This window comes from Triticum urartu, chromosome 3A, assembly GCF_056163025.1.
Source record: "Triticum urartu cultivar PI428250 chromosome 3A, HENAU_Tu73, whole genome shotgun sequence".
Taxonomy (NCBI): domain Eukaryota; kingdom Viridiplantae; phylum Streptophyta; class Magnoliopsida; order Poales; family Poaceae; genus Triticum; species Triticum urartu.
Window position 1 is genome coordinate 498359811 of NC_141875.1, and position 17748 is coordinate 498377558.

At 52.6% G+C, this 17748-nt stretch overlaps 1 long non-coding RNA gene and 1 pseudogene across 1 annotated transcript; one reads left to right on the top strand and one right to left on the bottom strand.

Annotated features, from left to right (window-relative positions):
• The window catches only part of LOC125546908 (putative amino-acid acetyltransferase NAGS1, chloroplastic), a 274358-nt pseudogene that overhangs the window by 116383 nt on the left and 140227 nt on the right, over positions 1-17748 (top strand).
• Positions 10921-14147, bottom strand: LOC147980258 (uncharacterized). Its single transcript, XR_015599779.1, has 3 exons — positions 13825-14147; positions 12496-12570; positions 10921-11249 (listed from the first exon to the last, which is right to left on the bottom strand). It is a non-coding gene; the product is annotated as an uncharacterized LOC147980258 (long non-coding RNA).

Here is a 17748-nt window from a genome sequence, read left to right on the forward strand (position 1 = left end):
CCATCCTGCATTATAGGCCGTCCGATCTATATCTGACAGATAGGAAGGAAACTATGGCAATTTTGCAAAAACATACCCACACCCCTCTCCACACTTGCAAATAAGGCCTTCCCTTGTTCATCCTTTTCTCCCGCAAGATAAACTACTCATACAAATGCATCTTGATGTTCCGTGAAACACATGGGCATCTTGCTAGTATTTTATAAGAGTGTAGATGTAGAGTAGATACAAGCCAACAGGTGGGCCCGATGGTAGTGAGATAATGTGATGCAACACTAGAGGTGCCACGTGGAGCATTTAACTGGTCAACTAGTCGTGTCTTCAGCAAATACAGAGTTGTACGGTGAGCCCGTGACTGTATAATAACCATAAACTGTAAATGGTGACCGTAATGAGTGGATTCTGAAGTCCAATGTACATATCGTGCTTTCGCTTCAAATGCAATGATCGTCACTATATATATCGCGAGAGAAAGATGAAACATGTGTGAATGTGCTGGGGGCTTAGTTTTAGAGGACCTGGAGATAGTTTGTGTGCGTACGTGAAAGGGACGTAGAGGGGGGGGGTATGCGATGGAGAGAGAGATGCTCTTCGTTTCTCTTTATTATGACTAACTTTATATATAGTATAAAAATATACAAATTCACAGTGCGGAATAAATATCATTGTGGGCACCATGCAATGCAAGCGTTCATACTCCTCCATATAACTTTGTAATGTTGTATATATGTAGAAATTCTAAAACATTTTTGGCCACACTTTATTCAAAAGGAATGTTGTGTGCGAAATAAACGTGAAGAGAGGGCTTTTTAGATCAATGGGGGTACGTGATGTAACATGTGTGAATGTGTAGTTGATGCATTTGGCAGGGCCTAGAGAGGTATGTGTGTGTATTACGCATTCGAGAGAGTCATGGATAGAGGGGCCGACAGGGGGGGCGTGGGAGAGATAGCACGAGAAATGAGAGTGGTAGAGAGAGAGACGAATATGACATCACGACGAGAGATTCCCTTGAGTGTGTATATGCAAGGGGGGAGTGGATAGAGGCACCAGGAGAATATATTTTTTGTGTGTGGTGTCTGTGTTGGTATGTGTGGGTGTGAGAAGATAACGAGACGTGGGGGCAGAGGGTGTGTCACCGCGTGAGGTCCGGTGGGTCGAGGTGAGGCCCTTCGTTCGGTTCCATCTTGTGCCACATTGGTCGGCCCGTGACGTATTTAGGAAGACCCATGGATGACTAGTCGTACAAGACAAAGCATAATAGTGAAGGACTCTATGTCCACTGACAAAGTCGGCTAGGATTTGTAACCCTAGGTTCTCGGACTAAGGTAACCCCTTTATCTCTGATATTACTATTCATCCAACCTAACTTTAAGGGGCATCCTACAGAATGCTCTGCTAGAATCATAATCGACGATTAGGAAGAGAGGTGTGAGACAATGCGTGAGAGATAGGCCTAAAGATAATGTCCCTACAGGAGACACGTAGGCAGGTCTATGTATATAGAAAGGGTCGATGGGGATTTTGCGTGTGTATGCTTGCGAGAGGAAGAGTGCTTGTGATAAAGGTTAGTGAAAAAAGTCGTAAATAGTTACGAGAGGGAGGGAGGGTTATATCGAGAGCATGTGTGCGAGAAAGATACCTCGGGAGAGAGTGTGTGAGTATGTGTGAGAGACCACCGATGGAGAGTGAAACTACACGTACAAGACTGCTGTACACATTGATTAAAGATATAAATTGTATCCAAATATTAGGATGGGGTCATGATATTTGCAATTCACGTAAGGAACGGTCATTGATCCATCAGACATCTAGATTCTATCGAATTTGAGCGTGTCTATGTTATTATTCGACACAACTGATCCACATAGTTAGTTTTTTGAACTCCAGACAATGCATCGCTTTAGCAATCGAATATAAACGTGAGTATAGTTCATGTTGTGTGTGTAAAGCACATTATACATAAGAAAGTTACACAATGAACATTATGAATAGCTACCTATGAACTAGCATACATTTGAATTCAACTTAAGGTGGTTTTAAAAAATCGAATTCAACATGAAGTCCATTCAATTATTTGAATTTGATATCATGGCATTTGTAAATCATACCTAAATTATGGGGGCACCAATATTTGCTCTGATTTTGTACATAATAGCATATGTAGTCGTGTACAAAATAGATTCTAATTTAGCTCCTCCATTCCAAAATAATCGTAGTTATAGGATTTTCAAGTGTCAAGATTTCAAAAAGAAGCGGATAATTTAATGAGGTTTTCAAACATACAAGGTCAAATTTAACGTTGTCTATTTAGGTCAATCCTCAAAGTTCAAGAGTACTCTAAACGTGAATGCTTGTGTTTCAAAATTACAAACGAAGCGCCAAAAGAGCCTCTACTTGCCCGAAACCGCATGAGACCAATGTTTGGTAGTACAAGGAAATTACTTTTGTAATAACTCTGACCTGTGAAACCTACCGGCCCGATGTCCAAAGGTCTAAAATGGGGTAGGTTTGTAGCTTCATGTAGACGCCACGCAACCGCCTCCGAAAAACATTCATACACAATGGCTGCCTAATGTCGGTGTACAAAAAGAGGGGTACGTTTCTGTACCCCTATAACTGTGCACGGGCAGTCTGAGCCACGGGCACCACCACACTGAGCAAGGCAAGGGAGGTGAGCCAAGGTAAGGTCGAAGCTCAGGAGAAGCAGAACGACGCCAAGACCAAGACCACAAAGAGCAAAGGGGACGAAGCGGACTCCCCCCGGCAAGATCCTTGCCGGGAGGCGGTTTTAGCAAACCCGGCAAGACCCTTGCCGTGGCAGCTCGCCCCACACCTACAGAGTGAGTCACCCTTGAGTCCACTGCCCCCATGGGGCAAGGATTCGGGAGACATCCCCGTGGTGGCATGCAGATCTTTGTGAAGACATTCGAGATCAGATACACCCTTCAGAAGATGATGATCCTTGGCGGGATCCCAGCCAAGGAGGACCACAAGGCCCCCGGCAAGATCCTTGCCGGGGATGACAGCAGGCGCCACGGCAAGACCCTTGCTGGGGCCCCGGCAAGGCCCTTGCCAAGAACACCCGTAGGGCCACCATCAGACCCACGCCAGTCGAACCTCCACCGTCGTTCGCCTGCCGACCCAACCAGCTGGGCAGGCACCTGCGTGGCGGCATGCAGATCTTCGTGGAGACCCACCACTGTGCCACCTCAGCTGACTGCCTGCCTACATGGCACCGCGGGCGCCACTGGCCAGGGCGCGTGTCGACGCGAGAGGGAGCGGCGACGGACGAGACAGGGCTCTCCCCGTCCTCGATAAAGCAAGGACACCTGGGCAAGATGCAGTAAATGCGCCTTGTCATGTAATGCGAGGGATAACCTCACATCACTGTTCCCTTTCCACCTCCTGGTGCTACTATGGCAACCCCTTTTTCTATAAAAGGAGGCCCGAGGCGACCAGGAGGGGGATTCGGCTTTTTGGAGCTCCTCACGCCCCATAGCTAGCTCAAGAACACAGATATACAATCCACCAAAGCAGGAGTAGGGTTTTATGCATCCCCGTGGCCTGAATCTGGATAAACGAACCGTGTGCTATCTGTTTGATCCGCTCTTCTCACGACCCCGCGCCCCGCAACCGTAGTAGGGATTCTTGTGATCCCATAGGTGTCGTTCCCACCGACATCTTTGGCGCGCCAGGTAGGGGAGCGCAATTGTGAGAATCGGCTCTAGCAGTTAGCCCGCCACTCCTTCATCTTTGTGGCCCTTGAAGAAGAAAGGAGGCTAGAAGATCGACACCCGAGCGATCGCAAACAGAAGCTAAGTTGCACTGAACCCTTATTTGTGCTACCCCCCCCCCCCCCCCCCGCGGAGATATTTGCTTTGTATGAGAAACCTGCACGCCAAGGGGCTCTACCACGATCGGCAACGCCCTTGCCCTGTTTCGAGTCCGCTCAACAGCTCAAGCGGCTGCGTCGAGAATGGCAGAGTAGCCTTCCGTGATCTGCAACGCCCCCGATTCTGACTCGAGTCAAGCTCGACAGTTCAAGCGGCTGCGTTCAGAACGGAAAGGTGGCTCGTCCGGCAGCACGCGTACCCGGCTGGCCATGGGGATCCGTCCCCAAAACGCCGCTAGGGGCTTCCGCGCCGGCAAGCCTTCCCGATCGACGTAGGGCACGCATACAAAGAGGAATCGAACGGGGAAATAACATGCATGAAAATTAAGAGTACTTCAAAGTTATATTACATCACATCATAGCTGCGGTTCTAACTAAAGATAAAATTTGTCTTGGTCGGGAACCCGCAGCGGCGAAGAAGAACGGGATGCCTAATCCCGGCGCTGGCCTTCCACCCTCTTGATTTCGTCGATGCAATCGGTGATGGGCTTGATGCGCTCCTTGAGCACCGTGAGGTCAACACCATCCGGCAAGCTCTTCATCGCGGCGGCGAAGTCAAGATCGGGATTCCAGTACGCCGTCTTGGTGAGGACCTTGGTCACGACCCTCCAGCAGAGTCGCCGGGCCTCCTCGGCCAGCGTGGCCGGCCTGTTGGAGTGAAGATATGCCAAGGCTCCGAGGACGCCCTCGAAGAACAGGGTCAACTTGGTGTTGACGGTCCCGCTATGCTCAGGGGCGTACCTCACGTGTGGCATCCCCATGGTGGCCAACTGTGAGGTGACCCTGCCGGCGACCTCCTCCAGGCGGCTGATCCATCTGTTCTCGCCCGCCACATAATCCTGGTGGGAGGCGGCCTCATTCGCCCGCAGCTGCTTCTCCTCCTCCAGGCTCCTGGTCAAGGTCTCCTCTCGAGCCCTGCTCTCCGACAGCATCTTCTCGAGATCCTCCAGCTTCAGCTTGAGGTCTCTGACGGAGTTTTGCGCTTCGGAGAGCTCCCCAGCCCTACTGATGAGCGCTCCTTGTGCCTCCACCAAGGCGCTGTTGAGCGTGTTCTTCTCGTTGGACAGCTTGAGGGCCTGCTCCTTCAGCTTGTCCTGCGCCACCTCCAACTCCCTTACCTTGCCGAGATGGGCCAGAGCCTAGGCATCGAGTGCCTCCTTGTGCCTCTGCTCCAGCTCGTGAGTCCGCCGCGTGACAAGGGCCTCGAGCTCCTCATCCTTGCCACGGAGCGCTGCGGAAAGCTTTGCCTCACGCGCGGTGAGGTCCTCTTCCTGGGAATCCAAGGTGGCTTGCTGCTGGTTCCGGGCGGCCTCGGCCGCGGCAGCCAAGTTCGCCGCCTTTTCCTGGGCCTTCTCGATGTCGGCCATCTTCATGGTGAGCTCCACATTGCGCTCGGACAATTTCTCCTGGAAGGCCCTTTGCTCCTCGTGAGCCTGGTGGAACCAGGTCTGCGTCTCGGCAACGCGCGCCTTGAAGTCCACCTCCGCGTTGTCCGCCGTTGCCATCCTGGACTTGACCTTGTCCAGGCGAGCACGGTAGAGCACTTGGAGCTTCCGGAAATTGGCCCCCATGGCACGGAAAAGCTGCTCTTCTGGGGAACCGTCACCACCAACCCCCAGCTCATCAACCACCTCGAGCCCGGTGGCGGCAAGCACCTCGCCGTCGAAAACTTCCCCTTCGGCGGGCGCCCGACTTGACGCCCCTGGGAGGTGGACGAAGAGATCGTCGCCCACCTTCAGATACCTGCCGGGGCCCGAGGTTGAGGAGGAGGGAGGCTGGTCACCCACCACCTCTTCCTCGGCGGAGGCCTTGCCGGCCCCACCGGCAGGTCCACCGCTGGTGCCCTCGGCAGAAGCCTCGCCGGTCGCCATGGTGGCCCCCGCCGCGGTGTCCTCGGCAACATCCTTGGCGGCCTCCTCAACAACGTTCCCAGCAACGGTATCCACGTCCTCCATACCTGTTGAAGGAGGGCCTGGGCAGCAACGGGAGCAATGAAGCCAAGAAAAGAATAAGGGAAAAATAGAGACGAAGGACAGGCGACTCACCAGTGCCAGGCTGTGAAGCAGAAGTCCCCTCTCCGCCAGCATTTGGCACCGTGGCAGAGCCACCAGCGCCCAAGTTCCCCTCTTCCTCCATGGGTGTGGGCTCCGTGCCTGATGCCCTTGCTGGGGACGCCCCTCGCGGCGGCGTAGTCGATGGGGGTGGTGTGTTGGGAGTAGCCCTCTGTGGCTCCTCCTGCTGCCGCTCCCCTCCTGCAAACCCGGAAGGTCAGCGTCATGGCATCGAGCACCTACCACATGTCGAGTAAGAAGAGGGTGACGAACTTACACTGGGGGCTACGTCGGGGGCTGCTGTCCGGGCTGCTCAGCACCACCAGTGGTGTCTTTGAAGCCCCAGTCGGGGGCTGGCTGCTCGCCGAGGTCCTCGCCCTCTTCACCCTCTGGGCCAACGTCTCTGTCTCCCGACAGAAGCAAAAATGGATCAAGACAAGCGACCCAATTCAAGGAAATGGAAATGATAGTAAGGAATAGAGAACTTACTCGTCATCCGTCTCCTCCTCTTCCACCAGTTTCCTTTTCCTCTCCGGGCTGAGAGGCCCGAGATCAAAAGGGAGCTCCGCATCATCATCCGAGTCGACGCCTACCGGAGGAGGCGAAGGAGGCGGCGGGGTTTGTGCGCGCCCGGATGAGGAAGGGGTTGTTGTCTTCTTCTTCTCAGCGGCCTTCGTCAGCCTCTTGGCTGCCGTGGCCCTTGTGTGGCGCCCAGACCCCTCCAGGGTCAATTGAGGCCACGCAGCCCTGCCGGACCGGACGGGCTCACCAGAGCCAGCCCGCCGCGGGACTCGCCCTCTTCCCCTGGTTGGCGTCGAGCCCGCCGCTGCGTCCTCCTCCTCTCCCGACGACTCGTCGGCCGCGTCTTTGAAGAGCGGAGATCCAGTGTTGGCGCTGCTGACCTCCCCGGAGGCCGCCGCCCACCGGGAGAGCTCCTCTTCCTCCGCCGCCGTTGCGGCCATGTCCTCCACGCCCCCGGCGCTGCCGGCCTCCATGGCAAGTTGTGCCTCCCTCGCCCTAGTGGCGATGTAGTCCAGCTCTGCCTGGGTGGTGTCCATGATATGCCACCGCTCGGCGTCGGCATTGACGTACACCTCGATCAGGGTGTCGAAGAATTGCTGCACATCCTCGACCTTCGGCTCCTTCCATCTCGGGACAGGGCCGTGCGCATTACAGTCCGGCATCATGGCGATGATCTCGGACCAACGCGAATTGTTGCACAACGGGACCACCCCCGCTGGCAGCTTGAAAAATGGCCCCTTGAGGGCCTTGCCAACCTTTGCGGCAGCCCTCGCGGCCTTGCCGGTCCGCTCGACCTCGCCATCGCGACACACATCAAGCTGGAAAAGCCGCTGGCAGAAGTGGGCATGCGCCAGCACTGTGAAGTTGTGATCGAGGCCGGGGCGGAGTCGCATAATGTCAGCCAGGTTCATGAAGAGCCAAGCTGGCCTCCCCTTGCTGTGCAACGGGGCGATCCGGCGGCGAATGAAGTCCACCCCGATCATCTCAAGGGTGAGTCTGGCCTGGGTGAGCCAGAGAATCCTGGTGGTGGCGACGGTGAGCCTCCCATCGGCGGCGTCGACATCGCTCCAATCGCTGCCGCGGTCCGGCGGCACTCGGTGGACCTTGCAGAATTCCGGCGGGTTCTCATCTTCAATCCAGCACCACCGGCCATGCCATTCCTCCCACCTATCCTTCACGGCACCGTCCGGGTACGCCCCCTTGGATCTTGGGATCCAAGTGACGCAACCAGAGACGGCTCCTCCCGGCTGGATTCGAGGGAAGAAGTAATGGCGGAAGAGCGCCGTGTTGGGCTGCACCCCGGCAAAGCCTTCGCAAAGATGCGCGAAGAAAGCCATGCACGCCACCGCATTCAGAGTAAAATCCAAGAGGCGAAAGCCGAAGGTGCGCATAACATCGCAGAAGAAATCGGAGAAAGGAGGGCATAACCCGCAAGAAAAGTAATCAACGAAGAAGGGGTACAGATTTGAGGCAGGATCAGCGCAAGCGGCAGGAATGATGCGCGTCGCCGGTTGTCCCGAACCCTCTCCCCCCTGTCTTCACTCCCCATAGGGGCTTGAAGGAGTCCCGGAGCTCTTGAACATCAACTGTCGAGGGGAAGAAGAAGGCGGACTTCGTCCAGTCCCCCGACAACACGCTCTCCGGCGGCTCCACCGTCCCGGCGCCCTTAGCCACCCCCTTGCCCTTGGCGAATTTGGGAGCCATGGCCACCAAGAAGTTCAGAGGGCTGAGGAAGGGGGATGGCAAAGCAGCGGCGGCGGGCGACAGCGAAAGCTTAGGAAGGAAGAAAGGGGACGGCAGCTCTGAGATCGGAAAAGGCACGAGGGAAGAGGAGAAAGTGAGCAGCGCGCCCACGGTTATTCCTTCTTATGGGGAAAAAACGCGGGCCGCCTCCTTTCACATTAACTGTGATGTGACGCATGCCCGCGGGAAGCAACCCCACGCATGCCGCCCACGTCGCCTCCCCACGCGCCGCGCCACGCGCGGGAAGCATGGGAAGCGCAGCGCGCGAAGAGACTTACCGCGGTAAAAACCGCCCCGCCTGCCCGCGCACCGTTTTTGGGCCTAGCCCAACGACGCGATTGCGCTTACGTGTGGCCCAGGCCCGGGGGCTCCTGTCGGTGTACAAAAAGAGTGGTACGTTTTTTGTACCCCTATAACTGTGCACGGGCAGTCTGAGCCACGGGCACCACCACACTGAGCAAGGCAAGGGAGGTGAGCCAAGGTAAGGTCGAAGCTCAGGAGAAGCAGAACGACGCCAAGACCAGGACCACAAAGAGCAAAGGGGATGAAGCAGACTCCCCCCGGCAAGATCCTTGCCGGGAGGCGGTTTTAGCAAACCTGGCAAGACCCTTGCCGTGGCAGCTCGCCCCACACCTAAGGAGTGAGTCACCCTTGAGTCCACTGCCCCCATGGGGCAAGGATTCGGGAGACATCCCCGTGGTGGCATGCAGATCTTTGTGAAGACATTCGAGATCAGATACACCCTTCAGAAGATGATGATACTTGGCGGAATCCCAGCCAAGGAGGACCACAAGGCCCCCGGCAAGATCCTTGCCGGGGATGACAGCAGGCGCCACGGCAAGACCCTTGCCGGGGCCCCGGCAAGGCCCTTGCCAAGAACACCCGTGGGGCCACCAACCTCCACCGCTGTTCGCATGCAGCTGCCGACCCAACCAGCTGGGTAGGCACCTGCGTGGCGGCATGCGGATCTTCATGGAGACCCACCACTGCGCCACCTTAGCTACCTGCCTGCCTACATGGCACCATGGGCGCCGCTGGCTAGGGTGCGTGTCGACGCGAGAGGGAGCGGCGACGGACGAGACAGGGCTCTCCCCCGTCCCCGATAAAGCAAGGACATCTGGGCAAGACGCATTAAATGCGCCTTGTCATGTAATGCGAGGGATAACCTCACATCACTGTTCCCTTTCCACCTCCTGGTGCTACTGTGACAACCCCTTTTTCTATAAAAGGAGGCCCGAGGCGACCAGGAGGGGGATTCGGCTTTTTGGAGCTCCTCACGCCCCATAGCTAGCTCAAGAACACAGATATACAATCCACCAAAGCAGGAGTAGGGTTTTATGCATCCCCGTGGCCTGAATCTGGATAAACGAACCGTGTGCTATCTGTTTGATCCGCTCTTCTCACGACCCCGCGCCCCGCAACCGTAGTAGGGATTCTTGTGATCCCATAGGTGTCGTTCCCACCGACACCTAAGCACACATGCGCGCGGCCGAAATCGCTCCCGCCCACTATTTGGGACACCTAGGATTACCATCCTATCCCCGACCTGCAGTAGGTCCGAAATTTAAGAGGGGGGCAAAGTTTGTACTTTCCCCAAATTTCAAACAAGCGCGTACCATCTTCTGTTTAAAAAAGCCAAAAACAAGCGCGTCCCAGACCGAAACATGGTTCTCCCCCTCCCCCCGCCCACCCGTCCGATTCCCCATTCGTACTCTGTGGGCGCAAAAACTACCTCTCCACCAGCCGCGAAACCCCGGCGTCCTCCGTCCGCCACCCCATTCCACCCATCAACCGCCGCCCTCCTCCATCACGCCGGAGCCGATACCCCGACGTCGTCGTCCACCACAACCTCAACCGCAACGCCCTCCACAGCTAGTAGTTGGAGCTGAGGCCGAGCCATCCGTACCTGAGCCATTTCAACCACGCCGTCCTGCGCCTCACCGCTGCCGCTCCAACTTCGCCACCCTCCACCGCACCGGAGTTGTTCCTGCTACACCGTCCTTCGCCGCCTCGGATATGCTTCCCCTCCACCGACATACGACCACGGCAACACAGTCAACAATTTGGCCATGGGTTCGTCCAAGCCTGCACCCTCCAGAACATCGATATCCCCGGCAAAAAGAAGAAGATCGGCGCGACATGTGGAGGTGACCACACCGGCAACCGAAAATGGTACTCCTCTTCCCTTATTCGTGCAAATCTTACGTGTCTACTTGCACGGTATTCATCCCACAAAAGACACTAGTTGACCACTTCTTTTTGATACTAGATGTTCCTAGTAACTCGCGATGCACAAGGTTTCTCCTCATATACTATTTCACCTTAGCTAGAGGTCCGTCGCCCCCCTGAATTTATATTCCTGGTCAGTTGATTCTCAATTAACGGAAGCATTCCCTGGTGTAACAGGCGCTAGTCCGCCTATTACATCGGGGAAGCAGCGCCTCAGTGTTTATCTTAGGGGAGTGTGGGGCCTAGAGCTACTGGCGCCTGATCTAGAGGTCGGCCGGGATTAAAGGGATGGCCTGGGGGCACTACCAAGCACGGCGGTGGTGTGAGGTCGAGGGGAGGGCGGGGCAGCGGAGGCAGGGGTCTGGGCTGGTGGTCGCTGGCGGTTCGAGAAAGATCGTTAACAGTGACTTGTGACTCCCCCGATTCAATCGTACACTAATCATACACGCAAATGTGTATGATCAAGATCAGGGACTCACGGGAAGATATCACAACACAACTCTACAAATAAAATAAGTCATACAAGCATCATATTACAAGCCAGTGGCCTCGAGGGCTCGAATACAAGAGCTCGATCATAGACGAGTCAGCGGAAGCAACAATATCTGAGTACAGACATAAGTTAAACAAGTTTGCCTTAAGAAGGCTAGCACAAACTAGGATACAGATCGAAAGAGGCGCAGGCCTCTTGCCTTGGATCCTCCTAAACTACTCCTGGTCGTCGTCAACGGGCTGCACGTAGTAGTAGGCACCTCCCGAGTAGTAGTAGTCGTCATCGACAGTGGCGTCTGGCTCCTGGGCTCCAACGTCTGGTCGCAGCAATCGGGTATAGGAAGGGGGAAAAGGGGGAGCAAAGCAACCATGAGTACTCATCCAAAGTGCTCGCAAGCAAGGAGCTACACTACATATGTATGCATTGGTATCAAATGGCCAAAGGGGTAACATATGTGGGCTGAACTATAGAATGTCGGGATAAGAGGGGGATAGCTAGTCCTATCGAAGACTACGCTTCTGGTAACCTCCATCTAGTTGTATCTGGCACTTGGAAGGATGTGTTTTATTAAATAACCAGTTCTAGTCGTCATAAGGTCAAGGTACAACTCCGAGTCGTCCTATTACCGAAGATCACGGCTATTCGAATAGATAAACTTCCCTGCAGGGGTGCACCACATTTCCCTACACGCTCGAACCCCTTTGTCCGGACACACTTTTCTGGGTCATGCCCGGCATCGGAAGATCAACACGTCGTAGCCCTACCTAGGCACAACAGAGAGGTCAGCACGCCGGTCTAAATCCTATGGCGCAGGGGTCTGGGCCCATCCCCCTTTGCACACCTGCACGTTGCGTACGCAGCCGGAGAGCAGACCTAGCAACCTCCATTACAAAGGAAGTTGTGTTACGCGGTCCAACCCGGCGCGCGCCGCTCAGTCGCTGATGTCACGAAGGCTTCGACTGATACCACGACATTGAGTGCCCATAACTGTCCCCGCGTAGATGGTTAGTGCGTATAGGCCAGTAGCCAGACTCAGATCAAATACCAAGATCTCGTTAAGCGTGTTATGTTGAAATAACCACGGACGCCGACCACGGCCAGGCCCACCTCTCTCCTAGGTGGTCTCAACCTGTCTTGTCGCTTCACCACAAAGTAACAGTCGGGGGCCTTCAGGAACTCAGGACCACCTCTACTGGGATGGAGCCACCTGCCCCTTCAGCCCCCAACATCGGAATCACTTGCGGGTACTCCTACGAGCCGACCCGACTTTAATCACCACCTGTATAGCATGTATATATGTATAAGTATATACCCGTGATCACTTCTCGAGTGATCACAGCCCGATAGTATAGCATGGCAGACGGACAAGAATGTAGGGCCACGGATGATAAACTAGCATCCTATACTAAGCATTAGGATTGTAGGTAAAGGTAACAACAGTAGTAGCAAGGATAGGCTATGCATCAGGATAGGATTAACGGAAAGCAGTAACATGTTACACTACTCTAATGCAAGCAGTATAGAGAAGAGTAGGCGATATCTGGTGATAAGGGGGGGCTTGCCTGGTTGCACTGGCAAGAGAGAGGGGTCGTCAACACCGTAGTCGTACTGGGTAGCAGCGGCGTCAGTCTCGGTGTCTAGGGGGAGAAGAGGGGGAAGAAACAATAAATATTAAGCAAACACATGCGTGACGATGCATGACATGACAAGTAACGGTGCTAGGGGTGCCCTAACGCGGTATGAGGTGATACCGCTTAAGGGGGAAAACATACGGGAAAGTATGTTCGCTATGCTAAAGATGTGTGGCGGACGAACGGGCTGCGTATCTGGATTCGTCTCATCGTTCTGAGCAACTTTCATGTACAAAGTATTTTCATCAGAGTTACGGTTAATTTTCTATGATTTTCCAAAGTTTTAAGTATTTTCTAAAATTTCTGGATTTATTATATTTAGTTTAATCCGAATTGACCAAGTCAATTTGACTAGTCAAACGGGCATGTGTGGCCCACATGTCATAGACTATTTATCTAAACAATTAAACAAATCTAATTTATTTAATGGGGACCTACATGTCATCTACTACTAGACTAACTTAGCACTAATTAAGACCTACTAGTAGTACTAATCTAAGTAAGGGCCGGCCATTACTAGGCATAGCCCAGCCGGCCACACACGCACACCACACACATGCACTACACACACGCACGATGTACACACAACACACGCATACACAGTGCTAGGGGTTAATTTTGTTCTCTATTTAGAAAAGATAGCATTTTGTGATTTTCATAGGAATTAATCCGTGCATCAAATTGATTTGGTCCAATGGAATTTGAGCTTTGACAAGTGTACTACCTAGAAATATTATTCTTGCTCCTGTTAACAGTTGTTTAGCCGCAGTTTAGGGGCTGTCCAGATGGCTAATCAATGTAGAATTAGAAAAGCTAGCAATAGCTATAGTAACTGAATGTTACTTGTAGCAAAGCGGCAGCAGAGTGCAACGGCGCGGTGCAGGCGCTAGGCAGCGGCGGCGAGGCCACGCGCGGGAGGAGGAGGAGCGGGCAGAGGGAGTGGGTGGCGCGGCACGGTGGCTAGCGCGCGGGCGCGGCTGCGGCGGCCATGCACGGCAGCAACAACAGTAGTGAGCAGCGCGGCGGTGGTCAGCGGCAGGAGGAGGCACTGCATGCAGACGAGCAACAGCAGGCCAGCGGGGGCAGCGGCAGAAGCGCGCATGGGGACGCAGGGAGGAGCTAGAGGCACGCGGGCGCGGCCATGGATGGCGAGAGACAGGGCGTGCACGTTCTCGGGCGCAACGGCGCAACTCCAGGCAGGGGAGGCGGGACGTGACCTACGGCGACAAGGAAAAAGGGAAGCGGGGTGCGGGAGCTCACCGTGTGGGCGCACGGGGGCCCAGTGATGGATTAGTAGCAGCAGCGACGCGATGTAGACGGGAGGGTGGCGGTGGCCGGAGTCGATGGCGACAGCGGCGACCCGAGGAAGACGACGAAGGGGATCCGGCGCTGTAGAGCTCCCCGGATCCAAATCGTCGGCGTGGAGGACGTAGAGGAGGATGACGACGCTCGGGTACTAGTCGGAGGGGCTCGGGGACGATGGTGGCCGTGGTTAGCACGGTGGCGCGGCCATGGGCGCGCTAGGGCGCTGCCGCTCTGGAGGGGGGGAGAGTGAGGGGTAAGTGGGGAGGGGAGCCCGAGGGGACGCGGCGTCGGCGTCCTTATCCACTCGCCAGCGCCGTCGAGCTGGTCCGATGGGGCGCCCCCTGTAGCGACCCCAGTCGGGGGAACAGGAGGTCGACCGAGGGAGGGGGTAGTGGGCCGGATGTGTGGGAGTGGGCCAAGTCCCAGGGGATCCAGGGGGTTTCCTTTTTTTGTAAGTTTTGTTTTTCCGTTTTATCCTTTTCCCCTTTCTTTATTTTATTTCCTGTTTTCGCTAATTGTTTTGGAACCAAATGAGTTTGGTAAAATATGAGAGCTCGACCACAAATCACAGCACAATATATCCTACCACCAAAAACTAGTTTGGGGTAAATATCATTTCATATTTATTTCGTATTAATAAAAAGGTTAATAAATAATGTTTTCAGCCACTGTTTGAGGTTATTTAAGTCACTTATGAAATTTCAATAATGTTGTTTACAACTTTATCATAGCCTCTGATTTATCTACTATTTATTGAACATTTTAGTTTTAATATTTGAAAACTTTTATTGTTTGCTTGATTTTTTTAAATTTTGAATTTGAATTGGTTTTGAACTAACACGAGATTAGCAACAATAACCAAGGTGACGTGGCATCGTTAACGTGGGATTACTGTAGTTTAATTATCCGGGCGTCACATGACTGGCGGGAGGTAGACGAAGGACATCTGCCCGTTCCTTATAGATCGGACGGTTCATTAAAAAAACCGACTGACCTATTTATTTTTAGTCGACTGTTATCTTGATATGATCACATGTGGTGCTGTGCTGGAGGAGTACCTGCATTTCATGTGCTCATATATTACAAAATCATATGGAGTAGAATCTAATTTTGTTTGTCATGCAATGTTGTAGAGCTATCATATGTCTCCTGTCATTTATTTTTTAGCCACCTTGTATCTGCTACTTTTACAGTGCACTAGTTCTGCACACACTTCACCCATACTCTCACTATTGTGTTTTTATGCAAGGGTATTTCAGAGTCCGCCTCGAGAGAAGCAGAAAAGAAAAGAGAGAAGTTTCTCCAGCTTTATACGCGGGTAAGCACGGCACGTTACAACGCTATAAAGGGTGCAGTGTCAGCAGATGGAGACGGTAAACGTAGCTCTGGAGTTGATGACCTCGCTCGCAATGAACCACCATCCCAGGTGCTTGCTTTAACTTTGCGGTGTCATATGTGGTTGCATGTTCCATATGGTGTCTAGCTTGTATTCGAAAGGCCGAAGTCGGTCTTTATTAAGATAGGGAAAGATATTTTTTACATGAACCACCATCCCGTGAGCACAAGAAGACAAATAGCTAGTCAGGGCACTGGCCGAGCCAGTGACAAGCCCAGTAAAGAGAGGCATCACCTTGAACCCAACTAAAAAGCCGTGACGGTGGCGAAGCAGCCGGCGTCCCACCAGGCTCTCGGGTCCTAGATGATCATGCTCACCACTCCAGCCGGATGTCTAGCTTGTATTGCTTCCAATTTGGTTAAATTGCATCTTCTTAGCTTACACATTATACCTTTGAATATGACATGCCTTTCTGTTTTTGGTACATACTAGTACATCTGTGTATTAACCATGTTCTTACATCAAACTAATGTTCTTGTGTATCCCTCATCAATCACTTACGATGAGGCAGTCAGGCAAGTGGATTACTCCTCATTTAAAGAATGCACCGCCAGCCTCCTGACATGATTCTCAAGAAACAGCAAGGCTAGATGAAGATAGTGAATGTAGCTCTGTAGTTGATTAACGCATTTCCCCTACACTAGCATCGCAGGTGCTTGCTCTAACTTGGCAGCATGATATGTGGCTGCATGTTGCATATGGTGTCTAGATTGTAATTCTTCCAATCTGGTTAAACTGCATGTGCTATTATGCTTAGCTTATACATTATACCTGTTAATGTGGCATGCCTTCCTGTATTTAGTACATAGTACATCTGTCAAGCATGTCCTCACATAAAACTATTGTTTTTTGTATCCTGCATAAATCAATATGACGAGACACCTTTAGTATATGCAATGTGATATTAGTTGCATCTTTGATATGATTTATAGCACGCACTGCTTCTAATTTGTTGAAATGCCATTTATGATGGGACACTTTTAACATGGCAGAGTCATATTGGTTGCATCTTTCACGTGGTGTCTAGCTTGCATTGCTTCTTATTTGGTGGAATGGTTTCTGCTTAGTTTACACAAACAGTTGTGAATATGTCATGCCGTCCTGTTTTTCGTATTATTCCATCCTGGAATCATGTGTTTTCCATACATCAAAGTAGTGATTGTAAGTATCATGCACGAATGAGTTCTGAAGAGTGAATTTTATTGCTTTTTCTTGTCGGTTTTACTTGACAATTCAAAATCAATAAAAGCGGAAGGAAGTTAGCAAGGCAGCGGATGAAGGTGCTCCTTCCAAATGGAGGGCCTCTACAGATTCTACTCCTCCATCCCCCCAAGATGATTTCCAAGACAACACATGCATAGACACTCAACGTAGCTGTGTTGGTGATGAGTGTTGGCTCCCCCACAACGGCGAACGAAGAATTCTGGTCGACCCCAGAGAGCCAGGCTTTGATGCAAGATCTATTCTCGTTCAAGGTCTGGTTGATAGGAACAGGGCTCACAGAGAAGGCCACGATAGAGATTATCCGACTGGAAGCAGGGTGCACGTTTCAGGACCCAGGTGTTTTAGCAGAGCCATTAGAGAAGCAGTGATTCCTCCCAACTTCAGGTTGGCGACTAGAGTCATCAAGTTCACCGGCGAGTCCAAGCCAGACACTTGGCTTGAGGACTACCGAGTGGCTGTGCAGATTCGTGGCGGCAATGATGATGTGGCCATGAAGCACCTTCCCTTGATGTTGGAGGGCTCAGCCAGAGCGTGGTTGAATCAGTTGGCTCCTGGCAGCATATATAGTTGGGAGGAACTTGCTCGAGTGTTTTTTAGAACCTTTGAAGGTACTTGCAAAAGGCCAGCAGGGTTGACAGAATTACAGTCCTGTGTTCATAAGCCGAATGAAACCTTGAGAGATTATATCCAGAGATGGATCACTCTGCACCACACAGTGGAGAATGTGTTGGATCACCAAGCAGTTTGTGCCTTCAAGGAAGGAGTTAAGTACAGAGAGTTGAACCTGAAGTTCGGTCGGACAGGAGATATGTCCCCGAGTCGAATGATGGAGATTGCCACCAAGTATGCCAATGGTGAAGAGGAAGACCGACTCCGGAGTGGCAAGCACAAAACAGTCGCCCAAGAAACCGGAGGAGGGAATTCCAGTCGGAAACAGAAGCGGAAGGCCAAACCAGCTACTCCTGGTGAAGCTTTAGCTGTTGCCCAAGGAAAGTTCAAAGGAAAGCCCAAAGGGCCCTGGACTCCCAAAAAAGTTAAGGATCAAGATGGGAATGATGTGTTGGATTTACCGTGTCATATTCATACCAAAAAAGATGAAGAGGGGAATTTCATTTACCCTAAACACACCACTCGACAGTGTCGTCTCCTGATCCAGCAGTTCCGAGAGAAAACAACCCAAGGAGAAGGAAAAGGAGTCGGACAGAGGTGAGGATAGGGAAGAAGATGATGATGGTTTTCCCAATGTCAATTCCACGCTG